Here is a 12,224-nt window from a genome sequence, read left to right as displayed (position 1 = left end):
ACTCTGGCATGCACAGCCCAGGTCCATGGGGACATCTTTGCCTAATGGAGGGATAGAACCCACTGAATAAATGTTTTCCCGGGCCCTGGCCGGTTGGCTCAGTGGTAGAGCATTGGCCCGGCATGTGGATTTCCAGGGTTTGATTCCCAGTCAGGGCACACAGGAGAAGCACCCATCTGTTTCTCCACCCTTTCCCCTTCTCTCTTGTTCTTTTCTCCTTCTGCAGCCATGGCTTGATTGGTTCGAGCACTTTGGCCCCAGGTGCTGAGGATGGCTCCATGGAGCTTCCACCTCAGGTGCTGAAAATAGCTCAGTTGCAAGCATGGCCCCAGATGGACAGAGCATCAGCCCCAGATGGGGGTTGCCAGGTGGATCCTGGTTGGGAGCATGCGGGAGTCTGTCTCACTATCTCCCCTACAGAATGTTTCCCCCTTTTGCTCTCCTGAGCAGACAGTTTTGAGACACATTTCATAAAGCTCTTAAAAATAGATCCCTGCAGAGCTACCGGTCACTCACAGGGGTGGCTAACATGATAACGTGATATCCTGGTATTGGCTGATGCCCCATTATCTGTATCACTCTGTCCCTTGCCCTCATTCCTCATTCCTCACTCCTGTTTCCTGGGGTCACTTCCCAAATAAACTGTCTGCACCCCAGCCCAAAGCCTACTCACATTATACTTTTAGGAGAAATCAGGCTAAAACAGAGGCACACTCTGAAAGAACCTAATTCTTAGAGCTGGGGAGGGAGGTGAGTAGGATCTTGGCCTTGGGAAGACTTTGTATTATAAGAGTAAAATTATGAGGCACAGCTCTTGGCTGGCCCCTCCCTGTGCAGAAGCCACAGTAATGATTCTCGGCTGGCCCCTCCCTGTGCAGAAGCCACAGTAATGATGAGTTGGTGTCAGCCTCGCTGCCCCCATGGACTCTATGGGCCCGATCATCTCTCCAAGGTCCTGACACCCTGAGGAAGAACATCATGGCCATCATGGCCAGTACTCCAAATAATTAGCATATTTTATACCGGTCGCAGTTGTACCTCCCCTCTCCCATGGGCCCTGCCTTAGGGAGAGGTTGGTGATGAGCCTGCCTAGCTTGGCCTCTGTTTGATAAATCCTACGGGCAGGGCCTGGCCTCCTTTGTCTGACCCTTTCTGCGTGCAGCTCGGGCCTTCAATTAGCGGGGACTCAGACCTCTGCTCGGGGATCATGCAGGTGAAGGCCCTGCCCGTGGACACGATCCCAGATGGGGACTCTGAGACGGTCCTGCGTTCCTCGTCTGCTGCCTGTGGGACAGCAGGGCTGGGGTCGTGGGGACCGGGCTGGGTTATCTGGAGCCCGGATCTAGGAACGCAGGAGTGCTGGTTGGGAAGCTGCATGGACCTGGGGCTTTAATCCTGACCCCACTCCAGGGACAACCCTTGTCTCCTCCAAGCTTTCGAGTATGAGGAAGCACTGCTTTCCCCCCCACCCCCCGGACCCCGGACTCTGGCTGGCACTGCGTCACCAGAGCGCTCCGTCTCCAGAGGGCTTCGCCACCACGTGCACAGCTTCCGGCTGGAGCATGACGGGAACCTCGCTATCTCCATCCTGAGTGTCTCTTCCTCTTCTGTATAACTTGCCCCCCAACTTCCCGCACCCCACCCTCTATACTTTTCAAGGTGCTCTGAGTGAGTGGGAACAAAGCAGAGGGACGATGCGGAGGGAGGGAACCCCTGCGTGGGCGGGTACATGTGAGGGGGGTAGCACTGAGCTGGAACCTTCTGTAGAACCAGACTCCCAGAGGGAGAACCATGGTGTTGAGCAGACTGAACCCTCCCTGCTGCTGTGCGGTTAGAATGACCCAGATCCAAGGAAGTGTCCAACCCCAGAGCCCGTGGCTGACCCCAGGGGTGTGCCGACAGTGTCTGTGGTGACCTCATGGTCTCTTCTCCTTAAACTAAGGAAAGTGCGGAGCCTGGGCCCGAGTGTGGGCCAAAAGCTGGTAGGAGGCAGGTCTGGAGATAGCTTTCCCACTCGCTGGCCGTGTGGCCTCGGAGCCCCAGTTTTCTCAGCTGTGAAATGAGGATACTGACGTGAGCCTGACTAAGGTTGGTGTCAAGAGTAACCGAGGTAATGGGCACAAAGGCCTCAATGCAGGTCACAGCCTTCTCTCCCTGTGTGGTGGGCACAGGCTCCTGTCCCAGCCTTCTCCAGTGGGTATGCTCCAAGGGACCAGGGTCCTTTCTGCAGTATGGCACTCACTGAATACAGAGGGACTGTGACCTTGCTTGTCCCTTCCTACCCAGGTCCCACTCATTTTCTATCTGGTGACCAAAGGGTGTCTTATTCTAGAGAGGAGTTCAGGCAGAATATTGGGGTCACTGCTGGCCACTAAGGGGGCAGACAGGAGTAAGGCAGGAAGAAGTATCATTCAGAGAAACATTAGGATGGACCCTTAGATCCCCGCCTGGTCAGACCCAGGCAGCCCGGGGAAGCTCGGCAGGAGCGAGCCTCCCTCTGATGTCCGTTTCTTGGGGGAAGGCCAGGCCTCTTGCTCCCCTCAGTTCCTGTCACTACCTGTCACCGATATGACAGCAGGAACATGGCACCTGTATGTCACCACTGGAGGAATGACGACTCGGTTCGGCTGCACCTCGGCTGTGGGATGGGCCCTCCCCTCCCCTCCCCTCCCCTCCCCTCCCCTCCCCTCCCCTCCCCTCCCCTCCCCTCCCCTCCCCTCCCCTCCCCTCCCCTCCCCTCCCCTCCCCTCCCCTCCCCTCCCCTCCCTGAGTTTGACCTCAATTTGTCCCCTGCACTCCATCTGTTGACCAAAAGAACTTTCTGAATGCTTCCCTTTTTGGGGGAAGGGAGGGGAAGCCCAGATTTGCACACTTTGGGACCTGGCACTTGCCTCAGCTCAGGCTGTTTTGGGGTCAGGAAATGCCACCCCCCTACTTGCCAGGCCCATGCCTCTGACTGTCCAGCAGCTCCAAGGCGGGTGGAATGGCCTGAACTCAACGGCTGTGGTATCCCTCCCACGGCCACCTCTCCCCCACTGCCCGCCCTCCCCACCCCACGGTCCACAGCCCAGGCAGCTCCCCTCTCTGCCTGTGTCTGTGTCTCCTGGGGCCTCATCACCCTGATGGCCTCTGCTGCCCCCACTCCCTCCTGGAGGGGACGACAGGGCCAGAGGCAGGTGCTCTCTGGACGGTATAAGTGGCATACGTTATTTTCTAAAAATGGCCATGACACAATTTCCCATCCTGCATATTCTAAAACCTTGGCACCCCCCTGTTAAGGGATGGAGTCTAGTCCCCTTCCTCTTGAATCTAGAAGGGTTTGTTTGTGACTTGCTCGTATTCAGTAGAAAGTGGCCGAAGAGACACCGCATGTGCTGGGCCAGAAAAGGTGACAGAACCTCCACCTTGCTGGCTGGAGCCCAGAGGCCGCCATGCTGTGGGGAAGCCTAAGTTGGCTGAGTGGTGGGACCAGGCGGTGAGGCCCCGAAGCTGTGTGAAGAGAGAGAGATGCCTGGACAGCACCCCTCCCCCAGCCCTGCCATGTCTGACTGTTACTGCAGGAGAAAACTGGACTCGCCCCCCACCCTTCCCCGCTGAACCCTTCCCAGGCCTCTGGCCCAGGCACGGGGAAGCTAAATAAAATGACTCGTTTCAGCCCCTCTGTGTTGGGGTATCCACTATGCAGCAGCAGATAACCAGGTTGGGTAGCGGAAGCTTCTTTGTGGTGGGTGTGGAAAGAATGTTTCCTGGCCTGGCATCTGAACATCTCTGCCACCAACCGGCCTTCACAGGACTTTAGGCACATGGCTTCCCCTCCACGGACAGTGGCTTCTTCTCTGAACAGTGAAGGGCTCGGACTCTCCGTACTCTGAGGCCCAGCTCCCCACACCGTTAAAACAGGAATAAGTTCGGATAATGCACTTCTCACTGTCCCCCTTATCACCCTGCTCCTCCCAAAGGCCTAGGCCCCAGGCACCGCCTCCTGTATGAAGCTCCCTGACTTCTCTCTAGGAAGGCACCCAGCACACAGACAACCCAGCCTCTTCTCTGCCTGCCCCACGGAGCCGGGGCCCTGTGCCACGGATATTCGGGAACTGGCCTTTTTCTGCAAATGGGTGCTGAGTGCTTAAACCTCAAAGGCTGTCTTTCTCCACTGTTTCCCTCACAGTTTTAAACACAGTGCTTGGTGCATCACTGACCCTCCTCTCTCACCGCTCATTAAAACTTGTTAAATGAGCCTGACCAGGCGGTGGCGCAGTGGACAGAGCCTCAGACTGGGATGTGGAGGACCCAGGTTCTTGACCCCAAGGTCACCAGCTTGAGCGCAGGCTCATCTGGTTTGAGCAGAGCTCACCAGCTTGACCCAGGGTCGCTGGCTTGAGCAAGGGGTTACTCAGTCTGCTGAAGGCCCATGGTCAAGCCACAAATGAGAAAGCAATCAATGAACAACTAAGGTGTCGCAATGCACAACAAAAAACTAATGATTGATGCTTCTCATCTCTCCGTTCCTGTCTGTCTATCCCTCTCTCTGTCTCTGTAAAAAAACAAAACAAAACAAAACAAAACTTGTTAAATGAATGTGTGAATGATGTTGATCATCACGCTGATTATCATATCAAGCACTCACTATGTGCCAGGCGTTGTGCTAACCTCTTTACAAGCATTAATTTACTTAGTCTTCATGAGAACTTGTAAAGTGGGTAGTATTTTCAACCCCATTTTACAATTGAGGAAACCAAAGTACAGAAAGGGTAAGTAAGCTTGTTAAAGGTCACACAGCCTGTCACACAGTGGCAGAGAAAAATTGGAGCCCAAGGAGTGTGGTCTAACTACCACATTATGGTACATTTTTTCATTCCCATTTTATAGAGGACGAAACTGAAGATTGAAGAGCTTAAGCAAGCCGCTAAGTCACATAGCCGGTAAGAAGGGTAGAGCTGAGCTGCGATATTGACTTGGGACTGTCTGCAAAGGGCTGTGCCCCAACCACTGGGCGCCCTTCCCATAACAGGGACTGTCATGCCTCACTCTATGCGAGTGGGTGTGATCCTGTCCCGCTGAGAGGGCAGGCAGGGCACACAAAGACAAGATCACAGCCTGGAGAGGGGCTGTTGTCCCCTCTGATTGGATGAAATACAATTAGGGGCCCTGGGGGCCCTGACCATGAGCAGCCTTTTCGTTCAGTCCTGGGCAGAGTTGTGTTTTTTTTTTCTGCAGGGAGGATCAGAAGCTGCCAGATGTGGCCATCCTCTCAGCCCTCTCCACCCTCTTACTGTCTTCTAACCAGATGTGAAAGGTCTTATCTCATTGGGCATGCATCTCCTCTAGGCTATGTGAGGACACTTTGGCCCAAGAAGGGTCAGTGACTCAACCAGGGTCTCTGGTGAGCCCTGGCAGGGCAGGGGCCTGCCTGGAGCTGCACTTTTTTTTTTTTTTTTATTCATTTTGTTTTAGAGAGGAGAGAGAGAGAGAGAGAGAGGAGAGACAGAAAGAGAGAAGGGAGGGAGGAGCTGGAAGCATCAACTCCCATATGTGCCTTGACCAGGCAAGCCCAGGTTTTGAACCGGCGACCTCAGCATTTCCAGGTCGATGCTTTATCGAGCTGCACTTTTAATTCCCACTTTATCAACTTGTCACCACACTCTCTGTCATTGCATGCTCTGTGGTGGCCTAGGCCCCGGGGCCTTTCTGGGACAGTGCATTCCAAGCCCTGCCCACAACCCTGTGTGAGCTGGCTGTCGCTGTAGTCAGGGAGCTTCCTCAGAGCCAGTCCTCGAGGTTGAGACTCAGGTCTCGGAGAAGCTGCTTGTGTGCTCCCGACGCCCCCGAGGGGGGTGGCAGGAGGGCTGTGGCCTTGGGTCTGGGTGTCTGGGGCTGATGGCATTCTGATGGACCTGTTGGGAGAAGCACTTTGGGGTGAGTGCAGTGGAGCAGTTTGGTTAGGCTCCTGTTTTTTTCTATGTCAAAGAAACAAAGTCCTTCCTCTTCAGTTTATTAAGGCAGAATTGGACACAAAGAAGGGAGTTACTGAACCAAGAAGCTTGCATGAAAATGTTCAGAGCAGCACTGTTGATGACAGCAAACACTGGAAACCGCTCAAATGCCTATTAGCCGCAGAGAGGTGGAAGGGTTGTGGCTAGGTGGTCACATGGTGAGATACTACACAGCCATCAACACGAGTGACCCACTCCCCATGCAACAATATGCACGAGTCCTGGCAACATAAGATTGAGATGAAAAGGTCCCAAGAGATTATGTACCATACTCTCTTCCTATAAAAAGTTAAAAATCACTCAAATAAAAAAATAATTTTATGAAATCCATATGGTGCACTCAGACTTTATAAAACATGAAGTAAGGGAATGTGAACATGGAATTCAGGTGATGGTTACTGCAGGTGTAGGGATAGGGCGTGGAATGGGGGGGGCATGGTTCGACGTGGTTTTTGTCAAGAGCTAGCTATTGTTCTTCTGGGTGGTGGTTTTATGGATGTTTTTTGAATTATTAAAACCAACTAAATAACCAATGTAAATAAAAGTGGGCTAGCATGGACCAGTTATGAGCGTCACGGACCAAGGATTCTATAAGCTTGAGATCCAAACAGAAGAACAAAAGAAAGGGAAACAAAAGACAGGAACTGGGAAGGTCTTCATGCTCCTTTTCCCCAAAAGAGGAGGCATCAAGAAATGTTTGAGCCTGACCAGGCAGTGACGCAGTGGATAGAGCGTTGGACTGGGATGCGGAGGACCCAGGTTCAAAACCCAAAGGTGGTCAGCTTAAGCATGGGCTCACCAGCTTGAGCGCAGTGTCTCTGGCTTGAGCGTGGGATCATAGACATGACCCCATGGTCTCTGACTTTAGCCCAAAGGTGTCTGGCTTGAAGCCCAAGGTCTCTGACTTGAACAAGGGGTTACTTGGTCTGCTGTAGCCCCCCAGTCAAGCCACATATGAAAGCAATCAAGAACAACTAAGGAGCAGCAATGAAGAAATGATGCTTCTTATCTCTCTCTGTTTCTGTCTATCTGTCCCTATCTGTCCCTCTCTCTGTCTCTCTCTCTGTCTCTCTCTCTCTCTGTCTCTGTCACAAAAAAGAAAAGAAATGTTTGAGTGTTCTTAACCATTGTCACCCCAATAAATTCAATTAAAATGCTTGAGTGGTGTAGAACAAGAGCTTGACAGTCTGGGGTCCATGGGTCCCCATGCTAAGGCCCTGGGAAAGACCCCTTCGGTATTTTTTTATTGCTACATCACAAAGTACCACAAATACAGCAGCTTGGCACCACAGGCATTAGTTTTCCCACCGTGTCTGTGGGTTAGAAGTCTGGGCGCAGATAACTGAGTTCTCTGCTCAGGCTCTCACCAGGCTGAAGCCAAGGTGTTGGCTGGGGCATGCTCTCAGCTGAGGTCATCTTCTGCCAAGTTCATTGCTGTTGTGGGACTGAGGGCCTCAACTCAGATGCCACTGCCACATGTCCCTTTCTGCAACATGGCAGTTTGCTTTTTCAAGGTCAGCAGAAGAGTTCCTTTGCTGCTTTGTGTCTCCCTAACTTTTTTTTTTCTGTGTCTTCTAGATCAGGGGTCCCCAAACTACGGCCCGCGGGCTGCATGCGGCTCCCTGAGGCCATTTATCCGGCCCCCTCCACACTTCCGGAAGGGGCACCTCTTTCATTGGTGGTCAGTGAGAGGAGCATAGTTCCCATTGAAATACTGGTCAGTTTGTTGATTTAAATTTACTTGTTCTTTATTTTAAATATTGTATTTGTTCTCATTTTGTTTTTTTACTTTAAAATAAGATATGTGCAGTGTGCATAGGGATTTGTTCATAGTTTTTTTTATAGTCTGGCCCTCCAACGGTCTGAGGGACAGTGAACTGGCCCCCTGTGTAAAAAGCCTGGGGACCCCTGTTCTAGATTCTCATTTACAAAGCACATCTGATTAGGTTGGATCCATCCAAGAAAATCTCTCTCATGATAAACCCAAAGTCAACTAATTAGGGACCTTAACTGCATCTGCAAAATTCTTCATTTTTGCTGTAGAATGTGACCTACTCACAGGAATGAAATCTTGTATTCATATGCCCTGCACATACACAAGGGGGTTTTATGGTGTGTGTGCACCAAAGGGTGAGGATCTTGGAGACGATCTTAGAAAAATGCCTATGACAGTTCTTTCAAAGCCTTGGTTTTCTCCTCCACAAACTAAGGAGTGTAATCTTTACTCTGGAGACATTGTGGGAAGATGAAATGACATGACGTATGCAGAAGTGCTGTCATTCATTCAGAATATTTAGCGAGGGCCTGCCGCATGTTGCCTGGTGTGCAAGATGGATGTGGTCTCTCCACTCATGTGGCTGGTAATCTAAAGGAGAGGGCAAGAATTGGCTGAACAAATAAAGACCATAGCATGCCTGATCAGGAGGTGGTGCAGTGGACAGGGTGTCAGCCTGGGATGCTGAGGACCCAGGTTCAAAACCCCGAGGTCGCTGGCTTGAGCATGAGGTCACTGGCTCTGCTGGAGCCCCCACTCTCCCCATATGAGAAAGGCACATATGAAAAAGCAATCAATGAACAACTAAGGTGCCGCAACTATGAGTGATGTCTCATCCCCTCCCTTCCTGCCTGTCTGTCTGTCTCTCTTGCTGAAAAAAGAAAAAGAAAAAGAAAGGAAAAAGAGAAAGGAAAAAAGACCATAGCCTGATATGTATAATCTGTATACTGCCAACTACAAAATGTTGTAGGAAATTGACAAGGATCTAAATAAATGGAAAAGGCATACTATGTCCATGAATTGGAAGACTCACATAGTAAAGATGTCAATTTTCTCAAAATGAGTTGTACATTTGACATAATATCAATTAAAATACTGGCAGGAGTTTTTTTTTGGGGGGGTAGATATTGACAGGCAAATTTTAAAATTTTATGGAAGGGCAAAAGAACCAGAATAGCTAAAAAACCAAATTTGAAAAAAAGAAAAAGAAAAGAAAGTGGGAGGAATCTACTCAATTATAAGACTTAGTATAAAACTACAGTGGCAAAGAGATGGACCCATAGATCAATGAGACAGAACAGAATGTCTGGAAATTGATCAACACAAATGTGATCAATATGTACAAAGGTACAGGGCATTTTGATGGAGAAAGGGTAGTGTTTTTAACAAATGGTGTTAGAACAACTAGTCATTCATAAGTAAGAAAACAAGACAAAACAAAACAAAAACCAAAAACAAGCACACACAAAAAATTTGATGTAAACACAAAGATAACTCAAAATGGATCATAGATTTAAATGTTAAACATAAAACCATAAGACTTTTAGAAGATAACATGTGAAAATATTCATGGCCTCGGTTTGGGTAAAGAGCTTTGTAAATAATATCAATAGCATAATTCATGAAAGGAAAAATTGATAAATTGGAGTTCATCAAAATAAAAACTTTTGCTCTGCCAAAGACACGGTCATAGAATGAAGAGACAAGTTACTGACTGTGAAAAAAGTATAATATTTGCTAGCCACATTCTGACAAAGGAATTCTACCCAGAATATACAGGGTGGGGCAAATATAGGTTTACAGTTGTTCATGGAAAATAACACAATAATTAATAAATAACACAAGGACAACTCTGTGTTTCATGTACTCGCAGCTATTTTTTTTTTTTTTTTTTTGTATTTTTCTGAAGCTGGAAATGGGGAGAGACAGTCAGACAGACTCCCGCATGCGCCCGACCAGGATCCACCCGGCACGCCCACTAGGGGCGACGCTCTGCCCACCAGGGGGCGATGCTCTGCCCCTCTGGGGGGTCGCTCTGCCGTGACCAGAGCCACTCTAGCACCTGGGGCAGAGGCCAAGGAGCCATCCCCAGCGCCCTGGCCATCTTTGCTCCAATGGAGCCTTGGCTGCGGGAGGGGAAGAGAGAGACAGAGAGGAAGGAGGGGGTGGGGGGTGGAGAAGCAAATGGGCGCTTCTCCTATGTGCCCTGGCTGGGAATTGAACCCGGGTCCCCCGCACGCCAGGCCGACGCTCTACCGCTGAGCCAACTGGCCAGGGCCCTCGCAGCTATTTTTTAAAAACCTTTTTCTGCCTGACCAGGTGGTGGCGCCGTGGATAGAGCATTGGACTGGGACAGGAGGACCCAGGTTCAAAACCCCAAGGTTGCCAGCTTGAGCGCGGGCTTATCTGGTTTGAGCAAGGCTCTCCAGCTTGAGCCCAAGGTTGCTGGCTTGAGCAAGGAGTTACTCAGTCTGCTGTAGCCCCCCTGTCAAGGCACATATGAGAAAGCAATCAGTGAGTAACTAAGGTACTGCAACGAAGAACTGATGCTTCTCATCTCTCTTCCTTTCTGTCTGTCTGTCCTTATCTGTCCCTCTCTTTGTCTCTCTCTGTCTCTGTCACACACACACGAAAAGAGTAAAACCCTTTTCTTTTTGCCCCACCCTGCATAATGAACTCTCAAAAGTCAACAGCAGGTAATAAGCCACCCAATTGAATAACAGGCAAAGGACTGGTGCAGACACTTCACCCAACAGGGTAGGAGGGTGACAAATGATATTCAACATCATGTTGTTGAATATCCAAAAAAGGATATTCAACATCATTTGCCTTGAGGGAAATTCAAATGGCAACCATGATGATATAGCCCACATGCCTACTAGAATAGCTATCACAAAAAAATGTCACGAAAACCAAGTGCTGACAAGAATGCCGAGGAACTGGGACTCTCACGCAAGGCTGGTGGGAACGGAAAACGGTACGGGCACTTTGGAAAGCAATTTGTTAGTTTCTTGTAAAGTTAAACATACACATACACATGACCCAACCACCCCACTCTTATATATTTACCCCAGAGAAATGAGAACGTCTCTGTACATGGCCTGACCTGTGGTGGCACAGTGGATAAAGCATCGACCTGGAACACTGAGGTCGCCAGTTCGAAACCCTGGGCTTGCCTGATCAAGGCACATATGGGGGTTGATGCTTCCTTCTCCTCCCCCCTTCTCTCTCTCTCTCTCTCTCTTTCCCACCTAAAAATGAATAAATAAAAATAAATCTAAAAAGAAAAAGGACAACCTGTACATGAGTGTTCATAGCAGCTTTATTTGTAATAACAGAAAGCTAAAAACAATTCTAAATGTCCTTCAGCAGGTGCAGTTAGAGTGTGGTCCATCCACACAGTGGAATACTACTCAGCAATGAAAAGGAAGAGTATGATGCACACAACCACCTGGATGGGTCTCAGACCCTATGCTAAATGAGAGAAGCCAGTCTTAAGGTTACATACTGGATGACTCCATTTATTTGATAGTCTCGAAAAGATGAAATTATAGTAATGGAAAATGGATTAGTGGTTGCCAGGGTTATGGGTGCGGTGAGGGTGTAATGAGAAAGAACTAGCACGAGGGAGTTATTTGGGCATGATGGAATGGTTCTGTCTCTTGAATGGTGGTGGTGGTTATATGAATCTATGCATGTGTTAAAATTCATAGAACTGTACACTAGAAGGAAAAAAAAGTAAATTTTACTGTATGATTAAAAAGAAAGAAAGAAAGAAAAGAAAAAAGAGAGAGAGAAAGAAAGAAAAAAAGAAAGAAAAAGAAAGAAAGAAAGAAAGAGAAAGAAAGAAAGGAAGGAAGAGAGCAAGGAGATGGCTTCTAAGAGATGCTTGGGAAACAAAGTCATATTCCGGAAGGTTGTCCTTCTGGAAGAGAGTGTGAAGAAGTTGGCACACACAGAAATTAATAAATGCTTAATACATAAACAGTAGCAATCAAACAACAATTGGATTATGAATACAGTGAGTCTAGGCAGAAATGTCGCCAGGAAACCAAGCACCAAGTTCTTCTGGGAAGTGGATTCCTGAAGTGAAGGCAAGGTGCCAGAAGATGCCCAGAGCCAGGCTTGCCCTGACACAGCTGGGAGATGGGACTGTCCCCAGACTGGGAGACGGCAGGTGGCCATCGGGAAGGGCTGACTTCAGACCCTCTCCCGTTGTAGGCCCTTGCTCAGAGATGCCCAGAGGGGCTGAGTCTTGTGGGTAAGGAGGAGATCCAGCTCTGAATAGTGACCTTGCTCCTTGTCACTCCCCTCCCAGGTGGCCCTCAGCCATGACCTACTTTTCCTACCTGTCCATGCAGGTGAACTCCCCAGCCCACAGCTATTTTTATCCTAGTGAGATTCCCGGCTATTTTTACCAGCCCAGCTGCTGTGGGAGAGTTGGCTGGTAGAGCTGG

The sequence above is a fragment of the Saccopteryx bilineata genome, chromosome 1 (genome assembly GCF_036850765.1).
Source record: "Saccopteryx bilineata isolate mSacBil1 chromosome 1, mSacBil1_pri_phased_curated, whole genome shotgun sequence".
NCBI lineage: Eukaryota > Metazoa > Chordata > Mammalia > Chiroptera > Emballonuridae > Saccopteryx > Saccopteryx bilineata.
Note: the sequence above shows the minus strand (reverse complement) of the source record.